The sequence below is a fragment of the Carettochelys insculpta genome, chromosome 12 (assembly GCF_033958435.1).
Source record: "Carettochelys insculpta isolate YL-2023 chromosome 12, ASM3395843v1, whole genome shotgun sequence".
Taxonomy (NCBI): Eukaryota; Metazoa; Chordata; order Testudines; family Carettochelyidae; genus Carettochelys; species Carettochelys insculpta.
In genome coordinates, this window is record NC_134148.1 from 5,170,839 (window position 1) to 5,184,951 (window position 14,113).

The window sequence follows — 14,113 nt, forward strand, 5'->3', positions numbered from 1 at the left end:
CCAAGGGGGCTGAGCTACCCCAACCCAGGGGGCCTGAAGCCCAACCAGAGACTGTGAGGAACTGGTCAGCCAGAGGAGCCAAACAAAGAAGGGGCCTTGCTGCCACGGCTACCACTAGCAGAAGGAGGTACCAGGGGAATCTGCTGGGGGAAGTAGCCCAGGGAGAGGAGCTGCAGGGTCAAGGGCAAAGGGAGACAGCCCTGGCTGGTAGCAGCCATCCAGGGTCCCTGGGCTGGAACCTGGAATGAGTGGGTGGGGGCAGGGTTCCCCCCCAGACCACCCCTGCCCCAGCAAGGGTGATGGGGTTTGAATGGTGGGGCCAGTGGACTGATCAGAGGCCCTGGGGCCCAGGAATGAGACTGACCCTGCTGCAAGCCCCAGACCTGTTCCCCCATCCCCAGGCTTAATCCCTCTCTGCTCCAAACCCAGGATTAACCTACCTCAGACAACAACCCTGCTGCTGCTTCCTGGTGGCTGCTGCTGCCTTCTCAGCGCAGCTCTGTGGCTCTCCCAGCTCTCCTGCCCTGCTGCGCTGAAATAACAGAACTCAGTTTAACTGGGTTAATGGCTGGATCCCTCCAACACCCTGTCGCCGTTAAACCAATTAAACTGAGTTCCATTATTTCAGCGTGGCAGGGGAGGGAAACAGAGGAGGAGTCAGCTCTGGTTGCTGACCCCTGCCCCGCACTGACTTTGCCGGCTTGGATAAAATGGCGTCATGCCAGCTTCGCAGGCCAAATGAAAAGGCTTTGTGGGCCAGATTCTGGCCCATGGGCCGTGTGCTGGCTGCCCTTGGTCTACACTTGACCCGGTGGTGGTGAGTAACAAGGCAAGGGGTGCCTTTGCGTGGGGATACGATCTCGCCTGCGGCTACCGTTCCACATTTCCTTTGCTCTGTGTATTATTTCCTATTCCCTGCATAAGTTCTTTCTCCTACCAGGCAGCTCACAACACAGCCTGCTTGGAACTTGGCCGTGAATACAGACGGCACGAGCCCTTGGTTCTTACGATCCTGCCCTCAGGATCAGGACTCTCCATGGACCACAGGTCACGTCCTAAAGTAGGAAGAAGACCTTGATTTGGTATTTACCCAAGTTATTTTTCCCAGAGTCCTTTCTGGGTAGGCATGGTCTGTGGAGAATCGAATTTGAGGTAGTACGTGCAAACACTCTCTCTCTGGGACCATGAGTACGGTGTCAAAGCTGACACCAGGGCAAATTATTACGTAGAAACAATATAGGCAATGCCACTCCAATATGGACATGATTGAGCCTTTTCGTTACAAGTGTATTAACCCTAATCCAATAAAATTTAATTCAAACTTTGCTGAACTATTTTAATTTTATAAGGCTTGTTCAGGACTTACACTGACACAATCCTAATCACAAAGCCAACATGACATAAAGAATATTTACATAATAGCCCAGTTATTACTAAGAACTAATGTGTGCACATATAGGTATGTACTGTGTAAGTGATGCCTGACCATAGGTACATGTATCTAGGGGATACACAGAGCTCTGCTGGGGGGGTAGGTAGGTCAAGTTATCTAGATATTTGTCTGATGTCATAGCAGGCTACACACAAAGCACTAGCAAAGTCATACAATTAAAACTTTCACACAATTGACTTGTTTATATTGCTCTACATTAGTGTTGCTCAACCTGGGGGCAGTGACCCCCCAGGGGGAACAGAGGGTGGTTTGGGGTTCACAAGTATAGGGCCCACATCAAGGGATGGCGAGCAGAAGGCCTGCAATGCTAAGAGACATGCTGAAGTCAAGTCCTGTTGCCTTGGGCAGAAATCAACTTCCTGCAGGAGGTATAGTCATTCTCAAAGGTTGAGAACCACTGTATTAAATGTGGTCACTTCAGCAGATCAGTTGGTGACTCTTTGATTGCCTCCTTAAGGTGTGAGCAAAATGACTTGTCTCTTTGAAGCTTTTCTTCCACAGTGACCTCTATTGTTATCACTATCCCCTTCAGCTAAAGTCCAGCCCCCTCCAGACCTGGCTGGTGCCAAATGAGACAATTTGCCGGACCATAGGAGGTCAATATTGTCTAGCAGCAGGGAGCCAAAAATATATCCAGTCGTACCCCGAGATACGCCCATTCGAGTTATGAGAATTCAACTTTACGAGGCGTTTCATTTCATACCCCTACTTCAGCTTATGAGGCATTTCTTCACGTTCACGAGGACCGATTTGGAGGCTGGTGGCTCTGAGGCGAGCACCGAGGGGATGGAGTTGGCCGCGTCGGTCTTGACAAAGAGGCCATGCAGGGGGGCGGCGGTGCCCTGCGGCAGGGGGGCAGTCTGGTGCGGGGTGGTAGACTCGTCCAAGTCCCAGCAGTAGATCACGCCGCTCTGCGAGACGTGGATGCTGGGCGCGCAGCCCATCCCATCCCATCCCAGCTACTGCTGCTCAGCCCCTGGGTGGTTGGGGGGCTGCTGCCACCCACCCTGCACAGCTGTGCCTCAGGCGCCGCTTGCTGTCTGGGGCGCTTCCCCCATTTAGTGCCTGGCTTGCCCGCTGCTGCCACCGGGGGGGGGCTTCTCCGCCGCGCAGCCCCACATGAGCAAGGCATCGCCCCTCGCCAACCGGGGGCCCCCTGTGCCTGCCTATCTCCCCATGTGGCCAGCCCCTGGCAGCGCCCCCTCTCCACTTAACCTACGCTGCGCTCAGGCCGGGCTGCCCCCCCCATGCCCTGCTCTGCCCTGCCTGCCCCTTGCACTGGATTTAATGGGATCTGGTGTTGTTTTAGCATAAATGGGTGTACATTTTGGGGCTCAGGAATTCATAAAATTTTTTCCCATTGAAATCAATGGTAATTACATTTTCGACTTACGAGAATTCGCCCTAAGAGGGGTTTTTCAGGAACGAATTAGCCTCGTAAGGCGGAGGAAGACTGTATCCTTTTTCAAACCAAAATCCAGCCACGATTCAAACCTAGATCCCATTTAGACCGAACCCCCAAGATGTGAGATGGGGAAGGAAGAGTCAAATCCTGCTGATTTCGGCCCCTCTTTAGCACAGCTATTTGTGGCAGGAGCCCTGTGGCCTCAAGTATGGGTGCTGGGCACACTTTGGCATTCTAATAAGTCACCTTCTGTTCCGTACTGTTGAATGAGAAGTGACTGAAGTGCACTGCTTGATCGCTCTCTTGCCAGTGACTCAGAAATAGCAGCCAGAAGAGCTGAAATAACTAGACCCAACCCATTCATGAAAGCTGGCAGACCTGCTCTGTACCAATCCTCACACTGAATATTCTGCTGCACCTACTTATTATGTAAAGACGGAAGTGCCACTCAGAATGGAAACATTGAGGGGGAAGAGAACCCCCTGTAAAAGCAAGAGAAGTCATTCTTCTGCTCTATTCTGCTCTGATTAGGCCTCACATGGAGTCCTGTGTCCAGTTCTGGGCACCACATTTTAGGAAGGATGTGGAGAAACTGGAGAACATCCAGAGAAGAGCAACTAAAATCATGAAAGGTCTAGAAAATATGACCTAGGAGAGACAATTAAAAGAACTGAGTTTGCTCAGGCTGAGAAGGGACAGGATAGGAGCTTTCAAGTACGGGTCTTACAAAGGAGGAGGGAGAAAAATGATTCACTTTAGCCTCTAATGGTAAGATAAGAAATAATGGTTTAAACTGCAGGGAGGTTTAGGTTGGACATTAGGAAAAATTTCCTACCTATCAGGGTGGTTAAGCACTGAAATAAATTGCCTGCGGCGGTTGTAGAATCTCCAGCATTGGGGATAGTTAAGGACAGGTTGGATAAATATCAAACAAGGTGATCTAAATGGTACTTGGTCCTGCCGAGGGTGCGGGGCACTGGACTCGACAACCTCTCGAGATCTCTTCCGGTTCTAGTGTTCTATGAGTCTATGAACTGAGAAAAGTCACTGCAGGAATAGTTGATATTAACAGAGTATGTGGCCCAAGGGCCAGCCATGACGCCCCAAGCAAGGCACTGCACGCTTTATGTACCGGCATGCGCACAAGTACAGACACTCACAGCACCCGTTGGCGGGGAATCGTGATCCATGATCAACGGAAGCCCCAAGCGGCCTTAACTGAGGTGCAGGTAAATAAAGCAGGTGGCAGCTTGCTGCCAGGGCTAACACTGGTAAACTGTGTCCAGCCTGCAGGCTGCTTGTTGCCTCCTCCGGGCTTACACCCATCCTGCCCCTGCTTTAGCTAGGGGACAGGACACAGCAGGGTTATGCTGGTGGTCAAGGGCAGCTTGGAGAGGCTCGCTGCCTTTCCACGCTATGCAGGCAGGAAGGCAGGAAGCAGATCCCCTCCCTGGTCTGCAACATAGGGCTGAAAGGCTGCTGCTGGCCACCTTCTGGTGCGAACCCTGGCAGAAACCTGAGCCGGGGGAGAATTTGTAATGCTGAATGACCCCAACGTATTGCGTGGAGAAGATGGGGCACCAGGTACCCAGAGAAGCAGCTCCAACCTGGGGGCTCGGCCAGGAGAGTTGGGTTGGGCTGGTCAGTGACCCCCATCCTTATGGTGGTGGGCATGTATGTATGTGCCACTTGTCCCCAGGCCAGTGCGACTGATAAGGAAGTCAATAATGGTTCTCCAGACATAGTTCTCATAGACTGCCAGGTGGCCCCTACAGAGCACAGGGAAATACAGCCATCCTAGGGGTAGCACAAACTTGTGCAGGGACTCCCTAGCCAGCCCAGCTAGGCTATATATGAGGGCTGAGGGGATGTGGGCAGGCCTAGGCCCGAAAACCAAGGCCCCTCCACCAGCCTACTGGGAGTGGCTACTAGACCCATTCTCATCTGAATGCTTGGGCCAAATTAGAAAAAAACTAGGGTGTAAAATGAGGGAACTGGAGCGGGACACCGAGCAGAGAACCCCAGACAGCACCCACTGCTCCTCGAAGCTGGCTAAGAGGGCAGCGGATGCCACCCAGGACTCTGCCCAGATGCGTGCGACGGAGGAGGAGCGGAAGTAGGCCCCACAGTGGCAGAGCACCCCCTCGTCCAGCATCCCCCTCCTGGTGTGCCAAATCGCAGCTTTGGCGAGGGCCAGGAGGAGGTTGACAAGGAGGCCTCGTGACTTCGTGGGGCCACGGATGGGGTGTGCGGATAGGAACAAGCCTGTGGAAAAGTGCAGCCAGAACCTCAACAAGAGGGTCGGGAGGAGCCAGAAGTGGGGCTGCAGCCTGGCGCACTCAGGGTGGGCGCACGCCAGGTTTTCCCTCCTGCCGCAGAAGGGGCAGGCGTCAGGGACGGGCGTGATGGGCGCCAGATACACGCTCTTGCTCACGGTGCTGTGAAGGAGCTGCCAACGACCTCCCCCGCGGGCCTCGGGATCAAGGGGGAGTACAGGCTGGCCCGCTGGGGCTCCTCGCCCTCCTTCGGTGGGGGGTAGTCCCGCCAACTTGTGTTGGGGCAGGGCACCAGGGCGAGGAGATGGATGGTGCAGAGCCCGAGTTTGCACAGGTCTTCTCTGGGCGCCGGTTAGAAACAGACGGGGGGATGATGTGGGGGTGTCGGGGGTATCAGCTAGGTGGCATCGCCTCCCCGACTGGGAGGGGGAGGGGTGCCAGGGGTGCCTGCTCAGCATAATTAATTAATTAATTAATTAATTGAGACACACATCTCCTAGAGCTGGAAGGGACCTTGGGAGGTCATCTAGTCCAGTCCCCTGCCCCCTTGGCAGGAGCAAACCCTGTCATCTATTTGCCGCACCCCTGAATGGCCTGCACAAGGATCGAACTCGCAGCCCTCGGCTGAGCAGGCTACTGCTCACGCCGCTGAGCGTCACAGCCCTCCCCTGACAGATTTTGTGCGCAATGGGGCGGACGCTGTGCGCAGGCGCACAGGGGGCTCAGTTTGCGCCCGGCGGGCTTCGGGAGGTCGGCTTATCTATGCTCCTCGGCCTGGCTAGAGCGTCCCCCTATCACTGCGGCCAAAGCGCGGGGGCTTTATGACCCGGAGACGGGTGAGGCGTCGAGGCCCCGCTCCCAAATCCGAGGCGGAAGTGACGACGGACGCGCGGCGCCGTGGAGGCGGTGCTTCCGGTGTGCGCTGGGGGTCGGTGTGGGGGCTGTTGCGAGAGCGGCGGAACGCAGGTGGGGGCGGCACCCGGGTCCCGCAGGGCTGGGCAGCGCGGGGCGGGGCAGGCCTCGGCCCGTGGGGCGCCGTGCCGGCGGGGGGAGGGGGACCCACGCTTCCGGGGCAGCTCCCCTCCCCCACTCTGCCCCCGTGCCCGGGGTGGTTCCCCTCCCCCCCCCCCTTTGTCCCGGAGGTGGGTATCCCGGGTCGGCTGTTCTGCCGCTGCCCCTGTCCCCCGAGCGGCTGCGTGTGCGGCGGTTTCAGCCCTGCTCCTGTTTTTGCCGAGCCCCCACGGCTCCTCTGTTTCCCCTGGTCCCCTGACACCTCCCCGCTGCAGAGCTCCGTGCGTGGGTGCGTATTTTGGTGTGCAAGAGAGAGGGATAAACAGGCCCCGTCTTCTCCTGCATGAAGGTGTCAGCGAACACCTCCCTTGCCCCCAGGGGTTATGACTCCTCTGGGCTCCCAACGCACGTGTGATGGGGCAACTTAAAAGCAAACCTGTCGTAGGAATAAGCAGCATCAGTCTTCGTAAGCAAAGTGGAAACAGGGCTCCCGTCTTGCTGTGCACTTGTGTAGTGGGGCGTGCGGTGAAGTTCTGCTCGCGATTGGGCTTTCTGCGCATTATCGCGATAAGACGAATAAGTAAAAGCTTCCTGTCTTGTTTGTTGGGCTGCTCCCATGAATGTTAGGAGGTCATCGAGGGAGTACGTAAGACCATCTACACTGGCACAAGCTGCTTTTTGGACATGTCTGGGCAAAAGGCAGATTATTTTGATGTGTATTTTGGATGAGGTGAAGAGCATAAGGAGATTTAAAAAGGGATTAGAGATGATAGAATTATCAGAAATATCCAGAATTATGCTAATTAGTAGCCATGAATTTTGGAACGCACGTTAAACTTCTTTCTTCAGGGTTTATGCCGTTGTCCGGCTATTGGATCTCCCTGATCTTTATGTGGGGGAAAGATTATTTTGCATCTGCCTACTGTGTGCTCTTACATCTTCTGTAGCACCTGGCGCGTGTCACTGTCAGAGACAAATACTGTTCCAAATGGGCTTTGGGCCAGATCCAATATGGCAGCTCCTGTCATCTTAGACTTACAAGTATTCTTGTTTTAAAAAAAGGGTGAGGGAGTTGATGCTTAAGCCTTAGTTGTAATGGGGAAGTGAGCTGTTGCTGAAAAGAACTTTGTGATGGATTCCCCTGACCTGGCATTGAGAACTGCTTTAGTGTAAGTTTCGACCACCGAAGTCCTCAACACCACACTTCCAGCTTTATTTTTTGAAAGCTGATTGAAGCTTGGAATTTTACCCTAGTATTAAACTGTTTTCAGTCCCAGTTCAGAGAAGGTTCTCTGCCTAAAATCGTATACAGCAGCAGTTCACCTTTCGGGTGCAGACAAAGCAGGGAGTAGTCTGGTGCATGTCGGCACTGCAGGTGGGAGGAAGCCTCCCAGTGAGTGTCCACAGATTCGTATTAGCAGACTAAAAACAGCTGTGTAGCCATTGCTTTGACATTGTGGCTCATGCTGTCAGGTGAAAGTTCCAGAAGTCAGAGCCCAGGCTTCAGCTGGAGCTGTACAGTCTATGCATCAATTTCAGGAGTGATGGTGTGAGTCCTGCTAGCACTAGTTTGTAGACCGGGGCTGGAAGTGTTACTTCCAGATGGTGTTTGGACATGCCGTTAGTGGCTCCTTTTTCTTATAGGTGACTGCCGCTCAAAGTGCACAGCAAAGATAATTTACCTTTTCCATTTGACAGTTTAGCATTTTAAAATACATACTAATCACTAAACGTTTTTGCCAGCTCAAAGCACTGTATAAATGTTGAGAACGCTAATCTGCCGGACCAACCTGATCTGCTTTGAGAAAATAACTGAATTTCTCTTCAGACAAAGGAAATGCAGTAGCTCTAATCTACCGGGATTTCAGTAAGCCATTTAATACGTTTCCATTAGGGATGTAAAATGCTGTTTAATGAGTTAACCGGTTAAACCCTAAGTTTAACCGGTTAACCATTGAATGTGGGGCGGGGAGGGGCTGGGGAGTGCTCCAGTCCAACTCACTGGAGCACTTCACCTGTGGTGGCTCCACAGGGCTGGAGCAACCCCTTGTCCATGCTGGTGGGGGTGGGGTGATGCTTCTCTGCTTTCTGTCAGTTAACTGTCACCAGTAAGCCTCATTTGATTAATTGTTAACATCCCTAATTGCTATGTGGAAAATTGTCAGTTAAACTGAAGAAGATTTGGATTAATATAAGAATTGGCAGATGGATAAAGAACTGGGGGGAGAAGAGACTGCAGTGGGTCTTGCTGAAACGTGAATTGTCAGGCTTGAGAGAGGTTACCAGTGAAGTTTCTCAAGCGTCTGTCTTGCAGCCAGTCTTGTTGAACATTTTTATTAATGATCTTGGCACAGAGTTTGGGAGTGCACTAATAAAATCTGTGTGTGACAGAAAGGTGTCAAGTATTGCCATACAGAGGAGGAGAGGAATATCATACAGAAAGTTCTGGATAAGCTTGAAGACTGGAGTAATAGCAATGGGATGAAATATGATAGTACAAAGTGCAAGGTCACGCACCTAGTGATTAACAACAGGAACTTTTGCTATCAGCTGGGGATTTATCAGTTGGAAGTCACAAAGGAGGAGAACCATCTGGGTGTATTGATTGATCAGAGGTTGACTATGAATGGTCAATGTGATGTGGGCATGTAAGAGGCTAACGTTTGGTCCCAGGATGCACCAGATGAGGTATTTTTAGTAGAGACAGGGAAGTGTTGTTAGCACTAATGTATAAAGTACTTGTGAAACCTCATCTGAAATGCTGTGCTGTGCATGTTGAATAGTAACAGAGAGGTAGCTGTGTTAGTTTGTACTCCCACAAAACAAAGCAACAGAAATGTAGCACTTTAAAGACTAACAGGATGATTTATATGGTGATGAGCTTTCTTGGGACGGACCAGATGAAGTGGGTCGGTCTCACCAAAGCTCATCACCGAATATATCATCCTGTTAGTCTTTAAAGTGCTGCATTTCTGCTGCTTTGTTATGTTGGAATACTGTGTGCAATTCTGGTCTCCTCTGTTCAAGAGAGATGAATTCAAACTGGAAAGGGCTTGTCTGCACTACCACCCTCCTTCGAAGGGCAGATGGTAAGTAGACGCGAGCTGGTACTTCGAAGTTTAAAACTTTGAAGTTGCCGCAGGAGGGTAGAATTTGCTTAATGAGGCATACATAAGCAGTGCAGCACTTAGTTAGTAAACTCCAAGCACCCTACTTACCATCCGCCCTTCGAAGGGTGGTAGTGTAGACGCAGCCAAACAGGTGCAAAGGAGGACATTAGAATGATATGGGGAATGGGAAACCTACCTTACGAGAGGGGACTCAACAAGGTTGATGTGTTTAGCCTGCCCAAAAGAGAGCTCCTAGGAGATATGATCCCTCTGTTTTAAAAAAGGAAAAAAAAAAAGTAAAAAGTATCAGAGGGATAAATACTAGGGTAGGCGTTATTTGTTAAGCACCAATATGGGCAAAGAACAAATAGATATGAACTGGCTTGAAACTGGGTGAAGGTTTCCAATAATCAGAGGAGTAAAGTTTTGGAACAGCCTTCCAGGGAGAGCAATGGGGGCAAAACCCTTACTCTTGTCAAGACTGTGCTTAATAAGTTTTGGTGGGGTTGGGGGTGTGATATGATGGGGCTGCCGACAGTGGCACGTAACTGATCTGCGGCAGCTAGCAACAGATATCTCCAGCAGCCAATCATGAGGTACTAGATGGGGAGCGGCCTGAGTTACTTCAGAGAGTTCTTTTCCAGGTGTCTGACTGGTGGGTCATACTCACAGTCCAGTGAACCACAATATTTAGGGTCAGGAAGAAATCTTCCCCTAGGTCGGATTGGCAGAGACCTGGGTTCTTCGAGTGTCCCCGTGGGTGCTCCACAATAGGTGTCGGGCTCGCCCGGCGCCGCAGATCGGATCTTCCAAGCAGTTTCTGCCGGACCGCGCATGCGCCGGCGCGCGCCGCTCCCTTGCGTGCTCCTGGCCATGTGCGCGATCCGGTCCCCGCCAGTTCCTCTTAACCGCCGTCGGCTGCAGACGGAATCCGAACTAGGCTAAGGCCAAGTAGCGTATTCAATGACTTTAACTGTTTTTCTTTAAAGTTTTTCAAGTACTTAGGCTACTGCAAGTTAGCCGGTTGTTATTTTTGCCAAAAAAAAAAACAAACAAACCACAAAAGCAACAAACAAACTACAAGCGGCACAGCTTCAATCCAGTCCCAGTAACAGCGCCGGAGGCCAGGAGCATAGGGCCATCAGCCCTCCTGCTGCGGCAGGCCATCGGAAGGGGAAAACAGCACAGAGAAGGTGCTAAGTACCCATTTAACAACTGAAAGACTCACCAACAATGTCCTCTTCAGGATTTAAAAAATGTGAGTCCTGCCGAGAGGCAATGCCAGTGTCCGATGGGCACAGTCTATGCATAAGGTGCCTTGGGGAGTCCCATGTTGCACAGAAATGCTCCTTCTGTGCTAAATTAACAGCCAGAGCAAGGAGAGACAGGGAGATGCGGCTTAAAATGCTGCTTTTTGATAAGGCCCTCCAGCCAGACATGCCGGAGCGGCCGCAGCAGGAGGGACCCTCCGGGGCCCATAAAAGGAAAGCTGCCTCCCTCACCCCATCAGCGCAAAAACGGAGGAAAGCCTCCCCAGCCCGATCCCTGCCGGCAGCAACAGCGAGCGGGACGGGAGGAGCGAGCAGCCCCCAGCCGCAGCAACAGCTGATCGGCGGCGGCACGGAGAGCCACGTGGAAGCGGCTCAGCCTCCGATAATCAGCCAGCCGCCCCGCACCGCAGGCAGGGCAGCGGCTAAACAAGCGGCGGCACCGCAGGCAGCGGCACCAACCCCCGGGGAACCGGCGGTGCAGAGCGTGCAGGCACGCAGCCTGCAGGCACCGAAGGACACCGCATGTGCGGCACCGCCTTCGAGCGTGCCTAGCATGGTGCGGATGGGGCCGGGATCCCCTGTGCATCAGGGGGTGGAGTTACCTCCTGCAGGGAGGGGGAAGGCTGCACACAAGAGGAGGCATTGCAGCCCCTCTCCGCACAGGGCTGTGCAGTTGCTTTCTCACAGCCCTCTGCTTATGTTGCAGACTCCAACCAGAAGGCAGGGGTCCCCCCTAGCCTACCAGGAGCCCCCTTCTCCATTTTTGCAACCAGCCTCACCCTGGCTGGGACCACCTTCACCCTTCCTGGGGTTTGAACCGCTGGACTATTATGCAAAATCGCTCTCTCCAGTGTCTCGACGATCTCCCTCCCCCAGACGCAGAGGGTACGCACGAAGGGAGTGGTCTAGGTCACCTTCCCAAGAACAGTGCCTATACTACCATGGTCGCCCCTACCACGCGGGGCATAGACACCATCGGCAATCTACTAGGGAAAGATCCCCACAGACGATCTTGTACCCCCAAGGGCAATTGCGACAGGGGACAGAGACTCAGGCATCTCAGGGGGGACTGGTTATGGAACCCCGAGATTTTCCCTCGCAAACCTCTAGCGAGAGGGTGTACCATCACCAGCAGGAACCGGAAGGGTCCAGAGAGACGTACCCCAGCGGTTCCTCGCTCTCCTCCCCAGACGAGGCTACGGCCCCGGGGGATGTCCATCCTCTGGACGATCTCAAACAGTTTCAAGAGCTGTTTAAGAGGGTGGCCTTCACGCAAGGCATCCAGACAGCAGAGGTGCAAGAGAAACACCATAAGCTCCTCAAAAATTTGAGACCTCCGGCCTCCTCCAGAGTAGCAATACCGCTTGATGTAGCGATCTTAGAGTCCGCCACTACGATATGGCAGACCCCTGCGACTATTCCGCCTGTCCAAAAGAGAGCGGATAAGAAATACTTCGTGCCGGCGAAGGGCATGGAGTTCCTGTTCAGCCACCCACAGCCAAATTCCTTGGTGGTGGAGTCGTCGCAAGAAAGATCAAAGACATCTCAATTCAGGACAGGGGGAGCAGACAAAGATGCCAAGAAGCTAGAGCTGTTCGGCAGAAAGGTCTGCTCCTCCCCCACTTTAACGTTGCGAATGGCAAATTACGCAGCGCACTTAGCGAACCATAATTTCGACAACTATTCCAGGTTAACCTCCCTCATGGACTCGCTTCCAGGGGACAAAAAGCCAGTGCTCAAGGCCATAGTGCAAGAAGGCTACGCGGCCTTGAGGACGGGAGTTCAGATCGCCCTGGACGTTGCGGACACAGCAGCACGTTCCACAGCAACGCCCCTCCATACACAAAGAAAAGGTACTACCCTCAACAAAGATGGTACCAGTACCAGCAACAGCGCCCCCAGTACCACAGAGGTTACGAGCAAGGGCGACATCAACAGCACCAGCAGTACAGAACTCCCAGGCAACGTTCCCAACAGAGCCGTGCGTCCTTGGGGCAGGGCCAAAGGCCACAAGTTTGACATACAGATCCAGGGCTGCGCCATCACTACCATCGCACAAGGTCATCCGAAGCGACTATTCCACCATCGCCTCCGACCATTCTACGACCAGTGGCAAAGGATCACCACAGACAAATGGGTGCTGGAGATCATAGCCACGGGGTACGCCATCCCCTTCCAGTTGCTCCCACCGTCACGACCTCCACCCAAGCCCCACCTCCAGGAGGCCTCCCATGTAGCGAGGCTCAGGCAGGAGGTGGACCATCTCATGCTCATAGGGAGAGTGGAAAGAGTGCCGGAGCAACTGCAAGGGAAAGGGTTCTACTCCAGGTACTTCCTCACGGAGAAAAAGACAGGAGGCTGGAGGCCCATCTTAGACCTTCGCGGCCTCAACAGGTACCTGCGCAAGCAACGTTTTCGGATGACCACAATCGCCTCCATCCTTACAGCACTGGACGATGGAGACTGGTTCGCAGCCCTCGATTTACAAGACGCGTACTTCCACATAACTATCCATCCGGCTCACCGGCGATTCCTCCGGTTCATGGTAGGCAACGAACACTTCCAATACGAGGTCCTACCGTTTGGCCTCTCCTTGGCCCCCAGAGTCTTCACCAAGACCTTGGCAGTGGTGTCAGCCTACCTGCACAGACGGGGTATTTCTTTTCCCGTATCTGGACGACTGCCTGCTCAAAGGGGCCTCGAAGGGGGAGGTTCTGCGCATGATACGCGTCACAGCAAACACGTTCTCTTCACTCGGCCTGGTTATCAATCTGGCAAAATCAAAAATAGACCCCACACAGGACATAGAGTTCATAGGGGCTCGCATAAACTCGGTTACAGTGAGAGTATACCTACCAGAGGCTCGCTTTCGGGCCATCGGTTCCCTCGTGCAGGTCATCACCTTCAGCCCTACGGTGCCGGTCTTGACGTGCTTGCAGCTGCTGGGCCACATGGCAGCGGCGACGTTTGTAGTACAGAACGCCAGGTTACACATGCGCAGCATGCAGCACGGGCTGGCGAGTGTATACAAACCGGCAGTACACACCGTTCACAGGGTGGTGTCGCCCACAGCCGGGGTGCGCAAATCCCTACAATGGTGGGTAAATCCCAGGAACCTGCTAACAGGGGTACCCTTCCACCAGCCGCAAATATTGGTTTTTCTCACTACAGATGCCTCCCTCATAGGGTGGGGAGCGCACATGGGCGAAGAGGTGACTCAAGGACTGTGGTCACCCACGGAACAGTCACTACACATAAATATACTGGAGCTCAGAGCAGTGTTCAACGCCTGCAGACACTTTCGAGACCACATACAAGGCAAAGTCGTCGGGATCAGTACAGACAATACCTCCACCATGTTTTATATAAACAGGCAAGGAGGAGCTCGATCCCGTGCCTTATGCGCGGAAGCAATCCGCTTATGGAACTGGTGCATCGCCAACAATATAATCTTGAAAGCCTCATACTTGCCGGGTGCGCACAATGTGAAGGCAGACCAGCTGAGCAGGCGTTTTGCACTCACACACGAGTGGCAGATCCGTCCCGATCTACTACGGCCGATTTTCCACGCATGGGGTTTTCCCCAA

The 14,113-nt window shown here is 53.2% G+C and overlaps 1 protein-coding gene across 3 annotated transcripts in view; it reads left to right on the forward strand.

The window, feature by feature from the left end:
- The first annotated feature begins 6,031 nt into the window (after positions 1-6,031).
- Positions 6,032-14,113, forward strand: part of EDC3 (enhancer of mRNA decapping 3) — a 58,619-nt gene continuing 50,537 nt past the window's right edge. The window contains exon 1 of one of the 3 annotated variants that reach the window (XM_075006606.1): positions 6,032-6,100. The gene's annotated coding sequence lies outside the window, so the exon portion shown is untranslated. Of the gene's footprint in view, positions 6,101-6,145; positions 6,277-7,894; positions 8,013-14,113 lie in introns of those variants that run through there. The other 2 variants (XM_075006609.1, XM_075006607.1) reach the window with 2 other exon arrangements.